Source organism: Moschus berezovskii, chromosome 1 (assembly GCF_049115385.1).
Source record: "Moschus berezovskii isolate FMDL1 chromosome 1, NW_MosBer_1.0, whole genome shotgun sequence".
Taxonomy (NCBI): Eukaryota; Metazoa; Chordata; class Mammalia; order Artiodactyla; family Moschidae; genus Moschus; species Moschus berezovskii.
In genome coordinates, this window is record NC_142460.1 from 30,851,667 (window position 1) to 30,867,682 (window position 16,016).

The 16,016-nt window shown below is 40.6% G+C and overlaps 1 pseudogene; it reads left to right on the plus strand.

Annotated features, from left to right (window-relative positions):
* Positions 1–5,700: 5,700 nt before the first annotated feature.
* LOC148778710 (melanoma inhibitory activity protein 2-like) lies at positions 5,701–7,121 on the plus strand (annotated as a pseudogene).
* The last annotated feature ends 8,895 nt before the right edge of the window (positions 7,122–16,016 follow it).

Genomic DNA, 16,016 nt, shown 5'->3' on the forward strand with positions numbered 1-16,016 from the left:
ACATGGAATTTAAAAAATAAAAACAATTGATCAATAAATCAAATTAAATCAAAAAAGAAAGGAAAACAGAAAAAAGAAAGTTTATAATCTTGTGTCCTTATCACATTTGTTCCAAACAATCAAAGTAAAAAATATATGAACCAAAATCAGGAAATTCTACTAAATTTTCACTAAAATTGACTTTTTTTTTTTTTTTAGTTTAGAAAATGGAGCACCAGACTGAAAGCTAAGAACATAGAATCATGTATACATTCAGTTCAATTCAGTCGTTCAGTCGTGTCTGACTCTCTGTGACCCCATGAATCACAGCACGCCAGGCCTCCCTGTCCATCACCAACTCCCGGAGTTCACTCAAACTCATGTCCACAGAGTCGGTGATGCCATCCAGCCATCTCATTCTCTGTCGTCCCCATCTCCTCCTACCCCCAATCCCTCCCAGCATCAGACTCTTTTCCAGTGAGTCAATTCGTCGCATGAGGTGGCCAAAGTATTGGAGTTTCAGCTTTAGCATCAGTCCTTCCAATGAACACCCAGGATTGATCTCCTTTAGAATGGACTGGTTGGATCTCCTTGCAGTCCAAGGGACTCTCAAGACTCTTCTCCAGCACCACAGTTCAAAAGCAACAATTCTTCGGTGATCAGCTTTCTTCACAGTCCAACTCTCACATCCATACATGACCATGGGAAAAACCACAGCCTTGACTAGACGGACCTTTGCTGGTAAAGTAATGCCTCTGCTTTTTAATATACTATCTAGGTTGGTCACAACTTTCCTTCCAAGGAGTAAGCGTCTTTTAATTTTATGGCTGCAATCAGCATCTGCAGTGATTTTGGAGGCCAAAAAAATAAAGTCTGACACTGTTTCCACTGTTTTTCCATCTATTTCCCTTGAAATGATGGGACCAGATGCCATGATCTTTGTTTTCTGAATGTTGAGCTTCAAGCCAACCTTTTCACTCTCCTCTTTCACTTTCATCAAGAGGCTTTTGAGTTCCTCTTCACTTTCTGCCATAAGGGTAGTGTCATCTGCATATCTGAGGTTATTGATATTTCAAAAATATATGCTAATGAAGAAAAATAAATTTTAGAGATAAGCAATATTAGTAGATAATTTTTTTAATATTCATTAATTATTTGATGTTTGCTGCTAAGTCACTTCAGTTGTGTCCGTCTCTGTGCAACCCCATAGACGGCAGCCCACCAGGGTTCTCAAGGCAAGAACACTGGAATGGGTTGCCATTTCCTTCTCCAAGTAAAGAATGTTTTAATGTTTAAGTGTTTACTAAATGAATAATAAAATACCAGCAGAAAGAGGTTCATGTTTTCCCACACCAGTTTATTTCACCTGAAGAACACTGAGAGGTTACAGCACTACACCCCCATAGATAAGACATTTTCTTACATTCAATGTCACTGTGAAATAGCACGTGAAGAAATTGTTTTTACCTGAGAACACCAAACAGCGATGTGTGTTTGTGTGTATGTGTGCATACATATGCAAAAGTGTGTATGCATGCATTTACATATATATTAATGTACGTATCTATCTATTCCTGCATTTTAAATGAGGGGTAATAGAATGTAGAGGTCAAGAAATATGATTTTAAAGGCTTTGGATCTGACTTTAATTAACATGTCAGCATTGCTGGTGGCACTGGTTTGCATTCATCAGTAAAGATAGAAACTCAACTTGTGACATGCTGTTAAAGTACCAGGTATATGTAAATTAGGCTGAAAAAAAGGTTTCATTTTGAATAATAGTTGCTATAGAATTCTGTGGATTTTACTAATTCTTATTACTTCATTAATATAATGATATTTTTGTGTCTTTCCTAGAGACTAAACACATGTGTAAACTGCCGGGAGCCAGCGAGGGAAATCCTACCTGTGGCAAAGGTCAACTGGGGAAGAGGCCTGACGGGCAAAGGCTAATCAGGGCTCGAGGAACCCCCTGGACTTACCTGAGCATCTACCCCAAAGAAAACTGGAGTCTGACTGCTTTACTATCTTACGCCTCTTACCAAGTCCTCTAATACTTACAGGGGCTTCCCCCCAACCACCTTTCTCTGAAAACATTAATTCAGAGCTGTAGTTTAAAAGTTCTCCTCGGCTTAATAGGAGTGTTCCAATCCAAGCCCCTCTGATAGCTTTCTAACTTGCATGACAAGTTTGTCCGGGCTCTTACAACTATGAGTGTGACTGTTTATAGCTTCCCAGCCATGCAAGGACAGAAAGCCTAATATTCTAAAATACAGAAATCTGTTGAAGAAGTTAAAATCATTAGAATAGTACTAGAAAAGATTTCATTGTTGAATCAATGCTTGCTGCAGTTTCCTCTATCTATTGTATTCTTGGAAATATATTAATCCTTTGATTTAACCACATCAGATCTTAAGTTAATAAATTCCTTTCTTGCAGCTCACTACACCGGTGCCTTATAGGAATGTAACTTTGTTATGTGTCTACCACCTAACTTTAGGAAAGTCACCTTAAAAGAAAAGTCTTTTACTTGCTAACTAACCTATTGTCAGGAGAGAGGGCCATAAAACTGTTAGCAGGCCCCCTGGCCAGAAGATGATGTAAATCACCTAAAACTTTTATCACACAAAAATAAGCCCTGATCCTGATAAGGGTCAAGACTGCTGACCCCACGTGATTTTGGTGTGAATCTATACCTCCCTTTCTCTGTTTCTTATGTGCATAACTTAGGGTATAAAAGCAACACTGGAAAATAAAGTTTTGGGCCTTGCTCACTGAAGCTTGGTCTCCCCGTGTCGTTCTTTCTCTTTTTCCGTCCTTTTCTCTATTCTCTTTTTTCTGGTTGAGATCCTTGGAGCGCTGGGCCCTCTGAGTTTACTTATCTGCCTGGACTTCTAAGACCCACTCGAGGGGGTGCCCTGGTGGGGTGCCTCCAGTGATTCGAGAGGGCGCCTGCGGCCTACGTAAACAGAGCAAGCCCCGTGCTGGGGTTTTATTGGTTTCCAGCGTAAACCAAGGAATCATCAGCCCCTGTCTCTCTCTTTCTCTCTCTCTCTAACGCTGACGCCGTTCATCCCGAGGATACCCTGGGCCTTATCGAGGCTGGACCCCGATAGTAAACCCCTTTAGAGACCCAGCTACAAAACTAAGTTTGGAGTGAATTTGACAGACTAACTCGTCACATTCCACTCTGCTCAAACATACTCTGCTTTAGCTTAGGAAATCTATTTTATTATGTACTCACCGAAGGAAATAAATTAATTTTTACTTAAAAAAAAAAAACTAGGAAATATATAAATGGGACAGGGCATAACTTAACTACCTATTGAATAGAAGCTATTCTCAGGGAAGGTTTTGTTTTCTTCACTGCATCTTATGTAGCATAGCTTGAATGGTTTCTGAAGTATAATTACTGAGATTTCTTCTTTCCTCATAGTTAATGCCTCAGGATTGCTGAACTATTTCCACAGAGGACATTGTAGTCCAGAAGTTTTGCTGTGTACAAATAATTAGGCCTTTCATTTCTTTATCTATAATTCTGAAACCCAGAAAATACTAAACTTGAAACATTTCTCACAACTTACTGAGCTTCCCCAGTGGCTCAGTGGTAAAGAATCTTCCAAGAATACAGAAAATGCAAGATATGTGGGTTTGATTCCTAGGTGGTAAAGATCCCTTGGAGGAGGAAATGCAACCTACCCCAGTATTCTTGCCTGGGAAATCCCAAGAATAGAGAAAACTGTTGGGCTAAGTTCATGGGTTTGCAAAGTGTAGGACCCTACTGAGCAACTGAACACACACACGCACACACGCACACACACACACACACACACACACACACTTTGGGGAGGAAATCTTGACCTGATCTAAGTTGGGACTTTAAATACTGTCTGCATTAATCATACTTAGTGTGAGTGGGGACATTTATTTATTCTTGAAGAATTAGTGTGTTTGAACATGAGGTTGTGCTTCAGAAACTATAGGGATGTTGTACAACATATAACAATGTTACCTTTTAAAAGCTCTAAAATTTCTAATATAAAAATAAATTTTGGAATTCAGCCTCAGTCCTGATATAAAATGAGCTTGGAAATAGCCATTCCTGTCCTTATAAAAAGACAAATTATACAAATTAAAAATCTTGGATCCACCAGAGAACTGAGGTCACAGGGCAAGACACCACATCCAGTAGGTCACAGCCAACATGTGAATAATACCTGGAGCAGAAGGCACTAGAACTATAGACAGAGGAACACCTGAATGGAAATTTAGGCAAAATTGCTGGAGGCCAAGTGGCTTCCCTGGTGACTCAGACATTAAAGAATCCACCTGAAATGCTGGACACCCAGCATTCTGGGACAGTCAGAATCCCTGGAGAAGGGACTGGCTATCCACTCTAGTATTCTTGCCTGCAGAATTTCACGGACAGCAGGAGCTTGACGGGCTACAGTCCATGGGGTCGCAAAGAGTCGTACACGACTGAAGGGCTAACTCTGTCACTGTTTTTATTTCAAATGAGGAATATTTTCAAAGTGAAACTTTCTGGTGGGAGTTTCAGTAAGGTTCTCAGATTTTTCTAGTTTACTATGGAAAATCTGCAAATTCTCATGGTGAAAATCTGAGAAAAATCCTGTTGCTTTGGCAAGAAGCAAGGAAAAAAGTGAAAGTCCTACTCTTTGAGATCCCATGGACTATATAGATCATGGAATTTTCCTGGCCAGAATACTGGAGTGGGTAGCTGTTCCCTGCTCCAGGGGATCTTCCTAACCCAGGAACTGAACCCAGGTCTCCATAACAACAGTTTACCTCCCAAAGAAAGATTTGCCTGATCTTTATCCAGCCCCAGGAAATGGCATCCATCCACCACTGCTCTCCATCCTTACATCTGACTTGAATTTGGATCCCTGAGTGTGTATTCTTTAGTCATGCATATTATGTTTCTGCCTTGATTTAGATTTACATGTAAATACTATCTTCCTATACATAGTCTTATGCAATATCTACCATTGCACATTTTAGATTTATAAATACTTTAATATAGCAGTAGTTAATGTTTATAATTATGTTTTATGAATTATAATTATCTGTTCTTCCTTCGATAGATATTAGGATATCTCCGTAGCCAGGAAAAAAGTGAATTAAATCAACAATTAGAACTCATTCATATGTTTTATAAAATGTTCTAAAATATGACTGCTTAATTTTTTTTAATCTAGCAAGATCAAGTTATAGATGTTGAATGATTAAAAGAAAAATAGAAAGGGATTTTATGGCCCTGACTTGCTCTTGTGCACAGAAAGGAATTTGGCCTAACCCTGGTTGGACCCACTAGGTTTGCTGTGGGGTTAGACATGGCCTAGAATGGCCAAGCTCCAGGCTCCAAAAAGCCCTTTCCACTTCCTCCACAGCTTATGTAACTGAGATGCCTTTCTACTTTAACAGAAATATTAGGCAGACATTTCCTAGAACCTGGCTGGCCTCTCTGCCCCCATATTAACTTAGCATTCCAAGTTGTCAGGAAACCAGTTCACCTTAGATATCAAGCGCTCTACAGGTTCCTGAGTGGTCAATTGAGGCCCACAAGACACTAGTCCTCACAGTTAGAGCTTCAGAGCCCTACAGAGCTATGGAGGACAGCAGATGGACATTTGATCCATTTTCCAGTTGGTCTTGGAGTGCCAGAGGGGTGCTCTGCTGTTGATTGCGGGAAGCTTGAGACATATGCCAGATCTTCCTGACACTCCCTGGGAGATCCTAGTATACACTGTGATGCTAGTTTTGACAGCAAAGGGACTTCATATTTTAAGTGTGAAGGATTCTGCCCACCATGAAGTCTGTAGAGAATATAGTGACAATACTGAACCAATGACAAGAGCTAAAGAAGCCCTTTGGCCACCTGGGTTGGAGCTCCAGTCCTCCCATGTTATAAACCTTGTGCTTGTCTGCACTGAATACAAAACACAAAATACGAAAACCTGTAAAAATAATCATTTCTGAGCACTGTGGACTTTCTGCAAAAGGCACAGAAGAGTCAGCTTACTCAACTTTCCCAAGTGACTCATGGAAAACCCATCTTAACTGCATCAGAGAAAAACGGAGGACAAATTCAGAAGAAAATAATGAATAATATGAACCAAAATGTTCATTTTCCAGAAAGTCTGGAAATGCCCAACCAAGAAATTACAAGATGGAAGCAGAGATTCCAGGAAAAGGAGGAGAAAAAAGACTGGAGCAGTCAAGCACAAACAACAAATCCTGAATGATAAAGTCAACTAACTAACATCAGTGGCTGAACACATGCTGAAGACCATCCTTTTGCTTGACCTCCTTAGAGATCACGTAGATGATGGGAACTTGAAAGCCCAGCAGTAGGGAGAAGCCGGAAATGGCCATCTATGGATCCATTCTTAGGCCAGAAGTTGATAAGAATGTGTCGCTGATGATGCTGACTTCAATGTGTCCCTTCAGAGTCCTGAAAAGAAGCAGTAAGAAATAGCCCAACAACTGTGGGAAAAAGAACAAATGAATGGAGAGCTTCCAGGACAAATATCCAGTCTCCACACAGAAGCATCTCTTCACTGTGAGAATTCCCAGCTGGAAAGAAATTCAGCAGCTGAGGTTGAAGCTGGAAATTCTGCCTGAACTGCATGAAGATCATTGAACATTGAACTTCACAAAAATTGTTTGAAGAGAAGATCTAATGCTTAGAAGAAAAAAAAAAAAAACTTCCCAGCATGTATAGAAACATGAAAGCCAAAGTTTTATCAGAATTGCAACCTCTACAAGAAGATGGCGAAGACCTGGGTGAAGAGTTGAAAGAAGTACTTCCTACTATGGGAAGGAGATGTGTGTCAGTGAAAAGACCTCAAGACTGGTGGGTGGCAGCTGTGTTGACTGAAGGAAAATTCTAAGAGCTGAGGAAAACAAATGAACACAATGGGCAGATGCTAGCCAAGGTTGAGTACACGTTCCAGTCTTTTCCAAGAGACCATTTTGCCCCTGCTGCTCCACTTGCAACCCATAGAGGCCCCAAAGTGTTAGGAGATGCCCTGTATATGAGCCCACCTTGGGAGCAGGAGGGTCACAAACTGAAGTCTCAGGGACCTGACATCACCTGCAGGTTTGACTCAGCTGCCACATAAGCTAGGTTGTGAACACCCAGAACCATAGCACACAATTGCCTGAGTTTTCTTTTTAGCGTAATTTGAATGTTTCTGTTTTTATTTTGGCTACTGTTACTCATTTGATTGCTATCATTGAATTAGATAAAGCAAGATAATTTGTAACAATTTTTTTTCAAATGAAATTGTATTAAATATAGTTTCTTTGAATAATTCGTGTAAGTCCTTAGATCATCTTGAATAACATACTGTAAGTTATATTTTGATTAAATCAAATTGACTATTCAGTTCAGTTCAGTTCAGTCGCTCAGTCGTGTCCGACTCTCCGCGACCCCATGAATCACAGCACGCCAGGCCTCCCTGTCCATCACCAACTCCCGGAGTACACTCAAACTCATGTCCACAGAGTCGGTGACGCCATCCAGCCATCTCATTCTCCGTCGTCCCCTTCTCCTCCCACCCCCAACCTTTCCCAGCATCAGAGTCTTTTCCAGTGAGTCAACTCGTCACATGAGGTGGCCAAAGTATTGCAGTTTCAGCTTTAGCATCTGTCCTTCCAATGAACATCCAGGATTGATCTCCTTTAGAATGGACTGGTTGGAACTCCTTGCAGTATAAGGGACTCTCATGAGTCTTCTCCAACACCACAGTTCAAAAGCATCGATTCTTCGGCGATCAGCTTTCTTTACAGTCCAACTCTCACATCCATACATGACCATGGGAAAAACCATTGCCTTGACTAGACGGACCTTGGTTGGCAAAGTAATGTCTCTGCTTTTTAATATACTATCAAGGTTGGTCATAACTTTCCTTCCAAGGAGCAAGTGTCTTTTAATTTCATGGCTGCAATCAGTATCTGCAGTGATTTTGGAGCCCCCAAAAATAAAGTCTGACACTGTTTCCACTGTTTTTCCATCTATTTCCCATGAAATGATGGGACAAGATGCCATGATCTTTGTTTTCTGAATGTTGAGCTTCAAGCCAATCTTTTTACTCTCCTCTTTCACTTTCATCAAGAGGCTTTTGAATTCCTCTTCACTTTCTGCCATAAGGGTAGTATCATCTGCATATCTGAGGTGATTGATATTTCTCCCAGTAATCTTGATTCCAGCTGTGCTTCTTCCAGCCCAGCGTTCCTCATGATGTACTCTGCATATAAGTTAAATAAGCAAGGTGACAATATACAACCTTGACGTACACCTTTTCCTATTTGGAACCAGTCTGTTGTTCCATGTCCAGTTCTAACTGTTGCTTCCTGACCTGCATACAGGTTTCTCAAGAGGCAGGTCAGGTGGTCTGGGATTCCCATCTCTTTCAGAATTTTCTACAGTTTATTGTGATCGACACAGTCAAAGGCTTTGGCATAGTCAATGAAGCAGAAATAGATGTTTTTCTGAAACTCTCTTGCTTTCTCCATGATCCAGCGGATGTTGGCAATTTGATCTCTGGTGCCTCTGCCTTTTCTAAAACCTGCTTGAACATCTGGGAGTTCACGGTTTACATACTGCTGAAGCCTGGCTTGGAGAATTTTGAGCATGACTTTACTAGCATGTGAGATGAGTGCAATTGTGCGGTAGCTTGAGCATTCTTTGGCATTGCCTTTCTTTGGGATTGGAATGAAGACTGACCTCTTCCAGTCCTGTGGCCACTGCTGAGTTTTCCAAATCTGCTGGCATATTGAGTGCAGCACTTTCACAGCATCATCTTTCAGGGTTTGAAATAGCTCAACTGGAATTCCATCGCCTCCACTAGCTTTGTTAGTAGTGATGCTTTCTAAGGCCCACTTGACTTCACATTCCAAGATGTCTGGCTCTAGGTCAGTGAAGCCAAAAGACACATGACATAAATAGAGATGCTTAAAATAATAAGGTCATTTCTATATGCTATGGGCTATAATTAAAAATCTGGACAAGTAACCTAATATTTGTCATAATTAGGTTGGCTTTAAGAACCAATGTAATATTAAAAAATATGCAAATCTCAAACATCAGAAATTATATCGATTTAGTTCTAAAACCACTGATTAATTTGGAGAAGTTTATATTTTATATTCATCTGTTTTCTTATTTTTTCATATTTTAACCTTTGATATTTGTTTAACAGTATTTGTTGTCTAAACAACTCAAAATTTTACTTAGTTAAAATAAGTGTGTATACTTTGTGGCAATCACACTACAGACACACACCACAGTTCAGAGAAAGGGTACTTTAATTATTATTTCAGTACCCAAAGAAAATGCAAAAATGAGAGATTCAAATATGAAAATAACTTTTAAATATATAATGATTAAAAATATTCATATCGTTATACAGAAGAGGTGAATTGCCTGATATATCAAATAAGATTCCAAATAGAAACACTTCATCTAATGATGCAGAAGACGAGATTGAGATGAAGGCAGTTTCTGAACTGTGACAGGGATGATAGAAGGACCAAATATGGTGGGGTCCCAGCTGCTAGCAACAGAGAAACTGTTCTCATTCCTGGCCCAGGAGGAGGAGGGGGAACTGTGAGCCCACCAAGGAACTGTCAAGGGAACAGGGAAAACTGTTCCCAACCTCCTTCTGTACTGCCATTGCTGCTGGAACAAGGACAGACACCGAGAAAAAAATGGGTAGTGCAGTGGGGAAGTTGGCTTTAGGCACACGGCAGGTCAGAACAGAGCCCGAGGGCTTGAAAGAATTTGGAGAATAACCAGCACACTAGACTCCACCTGAGCCAGAGAGAGAGAGAGAAAGAGAGTGTGTGTGTGTGTGTGTTTGTACAGGTGCACTATTGACTTAATGTCTGTCCATTTGTGTAGTAAATAACTTTCTTTAAGAGGGGCGGGAGAATAACAACTTAGGCACTTTGTTTCTAAGTTCATATGTTATGAGGATCGTAAACATTGTCGATCAACTGAGGCATTATGCCATCATCAAAGTTTTGGCAAAAGCAGGCCTGATTCAGATATCTTGGGAACGGTGGTTCACCAAATACTGCCTGTCTCAATTCTGGAAAATCTCCACTTTCATGTCAAGTCATGGTATGGTGCTTTCTTTAGGATTATCTTATGAATCTGAGCATCTATTCTTTCATGTTTGGTGCCACAAGGATTGATTAGCAGTACCTGATAGGAGATTCTCCAGTGTGATTGAAGAGGGTTCTTCTAGAGGTGCTTTTATCTTTTTTTCCAATGACAAAATCTGATTGCAAGTAAGATATTTAAGGTCTTCGTCTCCCAAAGGCACACTATGAACAGATTGCTCTATCAAAGCACTGTTATTTTTAATAGAAGGTGTTAGGCCTTGCAATAGTGGAACATCTCATTTTACTATGTAGGTCAAAAGAAGCAAGAAATAAGTGCACTGGGCAATCTGTGACTATTTCAATGGATGAGAATGTATGACTTCCAAAAGGGGTGGTTATGAGATTTTAAAGGACCAATGGCAATAACTTTGTCCAAGAAATTTGGAGAGTTTCTACAAATTTTGCCAGTTTAATCTTAATAATGTCTTTAATGCTTTCCCCTAAACCAGAGGGATTAAGGGTAGTAAGCACAGTAAAAGTATTGTAACAGCAGTATCTAACAGCACACAATTGTCTAAGATGTGGTCAGAAAGTGGGTTTCTCAATGACTATAAAGTTCAAGAGGTATTCCCCAGGTAGGAATACATTTCCCAAAGGACTTTAGCCAAATGAAAAATAGTAGCTTATCTGCAAAGGAAAGCTTCCAGTCTGTGTGAAAACATACAGACCATGAGTAAAATATTTGTATATTCATTAGAATGAGGGAGTTGTATGAAATCCATTTATCAGATCTTTAATAATTTAATAATTAGGCAATTGAAAATGACGAGGGGCAGCATGAACAGCCTCCCCTGCTAGACAATGGGAGAAGTGAGGCAGGCACTTGTATGACAATGTTAATGTTTCCCCACCAATACTGATTCATGAAGACTATCATTTGGTCAGTAGACCTATTAACTAGTGTATATACAGTGATAATAAGTGGGGATTTTAGCATGGGTTGTCATTTAATCCTAACCAGAGCCATTTCTTTTTATTAAACCAACAATTTTTGAATTTCCATTACTGTTTTTCCTTTTCTGAGGCCAGTCGGGCTTCTCTAGCCTATTTTTCTAAATTATCATTTGGGGTAATATCCCTTTGGACAGAGGTTTGGCTGCTCTTGGTCCCTTTAAGGGTGGCATTTCTTGCAGAAATATCAGCAAAGTTATTTCCTTGAATCTCCAGGGATTGAAGTTTACAATGTCCCAAACTTTTACCAGCTACAATGGCAAGTATATGCATTTTATCCAATAATTGCTAAATGTGGGGCCATTTTAAATTTTATTTCCTCTGGAAGTAAGAAAGCGATGTTGCTTTTCACAGCATTGCAATATACTGAGATACCCCAAAAGCATATCTACTATCAGTATGAACACTGACCCTTTTGTTTTTGACTAAAGTAGAAGCCCATATAAAAGCATATGCATGCATGCTAAGTAACTTCAGTCATGTCCGACTCTTCGTGACCTTAGGGACTGTAGCCAGCCAGGCTGCTCAGTCTGTGGGATTCTCCTGGCAAGAATAAAAGAGTATATAACTCAGTTTTTTTTTTTTTTTTGTCTATAATAGCCATAGGTAAAATGTTGCCTCAATATTAAAAGGAGTTGCAACAGCATACTCCGCACAGTATTTGCCATTGTCACACTTTTTTCTTTCAGGTAGATGACTGTTAGGTCCCCAACCAGGGATAGACCCCTCAGCATGGAGTTCTAACCACTGAATCATCAGGTAAGTCCCACTGTCACCTTTTAGAAAGAACCATCAATGAACCATAAGAAGTCAATTATCCAGAGGAATTTCCTATAGATCATTTCAAGGATTCAGGAGATGGCCTTCAGAATTCAGCAGCCAGTGACACAATGGATGAAAGAAGCCAGGTTGCCTAAGTACATGCTCAGTCACGTCCAACTTTTTGTGACCCCATGGGCTGTAACCTGCATATTCCTCAGTCCATGGGATTATCCAGGCAGAAATACTGGAATGGGATGCCATTTCCTCCTCCAGGGGTTCTTCCAGATCCAGGGATTGAGCCCAAATATCTTATGTCTCCTGCATTGGCAGTTGAATTCTCTACCACTGAGCCACTGGAAAGTAGGCAGATTCTTATCCACTGTACCAATACGGAAGTCAAACTTTGGTGTATCTTTAGCCATCCATAGTTATCAGTTCAGTTCAGTTCAGTCGCTCAGTCGTGTCCGACTCTTTGCGACCCCATGAATCACAGCACACCAGGCCTCCCTGTCCTTCACCAACTCCTGGAGTTCACTCAAACTCATGTCCATTGAGTCTGTGATGCCATCCAGCCATCTCATTCTCTGTCATCCCCTTCTCCTCCCGCCCTCAACCTTTCCCAGCATCAGAGTCTTTTCCAGTGAGTCAACTTGTCTCATGAGGTGGCCAAAATATTGCAGTTTCAGCTTTAGCATCAGTCCTTCCAATGAACACTCAGGACTGATCTCCTTTAGAATTGACTGGTTGGATCTCCTTGCAGTCCAAGGGACTCTCAAGAGTCTTCTCCAACACCACAGTTCAAAAACATCAACTCTAGAGTGCTCAGCTTTCTTAATGTTTCAACTATCACATCCATACATAACTACTGAAAAAATCATAGCTTTGATTAGATGGACGTTTGTTGGCAAAATAATGTCTCTGCTTTTCAATATGCTATCTAGGCTGGTCATAACTTTCCTTCCAAGGAGTAAGCATCTTTTAATTTCATGGCTGCAATCAGCATCCGCAGTGATTTTGGAGCCCCCAAAATTAAAGTCTGACACTGTTTCCACTGTTTTTCCATCTATTTGCCATGAAGTGATGGGACCAGATGCCATGATCTTTGTTTTCTGAATGTTGAGCTTCAAGCCAACCTTTTCACTCTCCTCTTTCACTTTCATCAAGAGGCTTTTGATTTCCTCCTCACTTCCTGCCATAAGGGTGGTGTCATCTGCATATCTGAGGTTATTGATATTTCTCCCAGCAATCTTGATTCCAGCTTGTGCTTCTTCCAGCCCAGCGTTCCTCATGATGTACTCTGCATATAAGTTAAATAAGCAAGGTGACAATATACAACCTTGACAAACTCCCTTTCCTATTTGGAACCAGTCTGTTGTTCCATGTACAGTTCTAACTGTAGCTTCCTGACCTGCATACAGGTTTCTCAAAAGGCAGGTCAGGTGGTCTGGGATTCCCATCTCTTTGAGAATTTTCCATAGTTTATTGTGATATACACAGTCAAAGGCGTTGGCAGAGTCAATGAAGCAGAAATAGATGTTTTTCTGGAACTCTATTGCTTTCTCCATGATCCAGCGGATGTTGGCAATTTGATCTCTGGTTCCTCTGCCTTTTCTAAAACCTGCTTGAACATCTGGAAGTCATGGTTCACATATTGCTGAAGCCTGGCTTGGAGAATTTTGAGCATGACTTTATTAGTGTGCGAGATGAGTGCAATTGTGCGGTAGTTTGAGTGTTCTTTGGCATTGCCTTTCTTTGGGATTGGAATGAAGACTGACCTTTTCCAAATTTGCTGGCATATTGAGTGTCTCACTTTCACAGAATCATCTTTCAGGATTTGAAATAGCTCAATTGGAATTCCATCACCTCCACTAGCTTTGTTCATAGTGATGCTCTCTAAGGCCCACTTGACTTCACATTCCAAGATGTCTGGCTCCAGGTGAGTGATCACGCCATCGTGAATATCTTGGTCATGAAGATCTTTTTTGTACAGTTCTTCTGTGTATTCTTGCCACCTCTTCTTCATATCTTCTGCTTCTGTTAGGTCCATACCATTTCTGTCCTTTATCGAGCCCATCTTTGCGTGAAATGTTCCCTTGGTATCTCTAATTTTCTTGAAGAGATGTCTTGTTTTTCCTATTCTGTTTTTTCCCTCTATTTCTTTGCATTGATCACTGAGGAAGGCTTTCTTATCTCTCCTTGCTATTCTTTGGAACTCTGCATTCAGATGCTTATATCTTTCCTTTTCTCCTTTGCTTTTTGTTTCTCTTCTTTTCACAGCTATTTGTAAAGCCTCCTCAGACAGCCATTTTGCTTTTTTGCATTTCTTTTCCATGGGGATGGTCTTGGTCCCTGTCTCCTTTACAATGTCACGAACCTGCGTCCAGAGTTCATCAGGCACTCTATCTATCAGATCTAGTCCCTTCAATCTATTTCTCACTTCCATTGTATAATCATAAGGGATTTGATTGAGGTCATATCTGAATGGTCTAGTGGTTTTCCCTACTTTCTTCAATTTAAGTCTGAATTTGGCAGTAAGGTGTTCATGATCTGAGCCACAGTCAGCTTCTGGTCTTGTTTTTGCTGACTGTATAGAGCTTCTCCATCTTTGGCTGCAAAGAATATATTCAATCTGACCATCTTGTAGAGTCTCTTCTTGTGTTGTTGGAAGAGAGTGTTTGCTCTGACCAGTGCGTTTTCTTGGCAAAACTCTATTAGCCTTTGCCCTGCTTCATTCCGTGCTCCAAGGCCAAATTTGCCTGTTACTCCAGGTGTTTCTTGACTTCCTACTTTTGCATTCCAGTCCCCTATAATGAAAAGTACATCTTTTTGGGTGTTAGTTCTAAAAGGTCTTGTAGGTCTTCATAGAACCATTCAACTTCAGCTTCTTCAGCATTACTGGTTGGGGCATAGGCTTAGATTACTGTAATATTGAATGGTTTGCCTTGGAAACGAACAGAGAACATTCTGTCGTTTTTATGATTGCATCCAAGTACTGCATTTCTGACTCTTTTGTTGAACATGATGTCTACTCCACTTCTTCTAAGGAGTAGATATAATGGTCATCTGAGTTAAATTCACCCATTCCAGTCCATTTTAGTTCACTGATTCCTAGATGTCTACGTTCACTCTTGTCATCTTCTGTTTGACCACTTCCAATTTGCTTTGATTCATGGACCTAACATTCCAGGTTCCTATGCAATATTGCTCTTTACAGCATTGGACCTTGCTTCTATCACCAGTCACATCCACAACTGGGTATTTGTTTTGTTTTGGCTGCATCCCTTCATTCTTTCTGGAGTTATTTCTCCACTGATCTCCAGTAGCATACTGGGCACCTACCGACCTGGTGAATTCCTCATTCAGTATCCTATCATTTTGCCTTTTGATACTGTTCATGGCGTTCTCAAGTCAAGCATACTGAAGTGCTTTGCCATTCCCTTCTCCAGTGGACCACATTCTGTCAGACCTCTCCACCATGACCCCTCCGTCTTGAGTGGCCCCACATGGCATGACTTAGTTTCACTGAGTTAGACAGGGCTGTGGTTGATGTGATCAGATCAACTAGTTTCTGTGGTTATGATTTCACTATGTCTGCCCTGTGATGCCCCCTCGCAATACCTACCATCTTATTTGGGTTTCTCTTATCTTGGTCGTGGAATATCTCTTCACAGCTGCTCCAGCAAAGCGCAGCTTCTGTACCTTACCTTGGACGTGGGGTAGCTCCTCTCAGCCACGCTTCCATGCGTGGTCAGTTGCGCCGGAGCCGGCGTCTCTTGTGTCCATAGTTATAGCTAAGTTTTCATGAAATCGTGTTGTCTAACTTTCTTGTAAGGATAAGAGGTGATTTTTTAAATATCCTAGATCTCTCTGGAAACATTTGCCCTCAAGTGAGCCATTGATTTTGTGACCATATATTTTTTTATAACTTGAACAGTTTTATGAATGAAAAGGTGTGAGCTATCATTAATATGAAAGCAGAAACCAAACACCCTCACAACTGTCTAGAACATACTGGCAAGATGTTCATCTTTGCTCTTTGTGAGACAGCACCAGGAGACATAGTGGTGAGAGCAGAGGTTGGATGCTCCTTCATCCCATGCATATAAGTGTTCAGTTTCATTTTTGCCTTGATC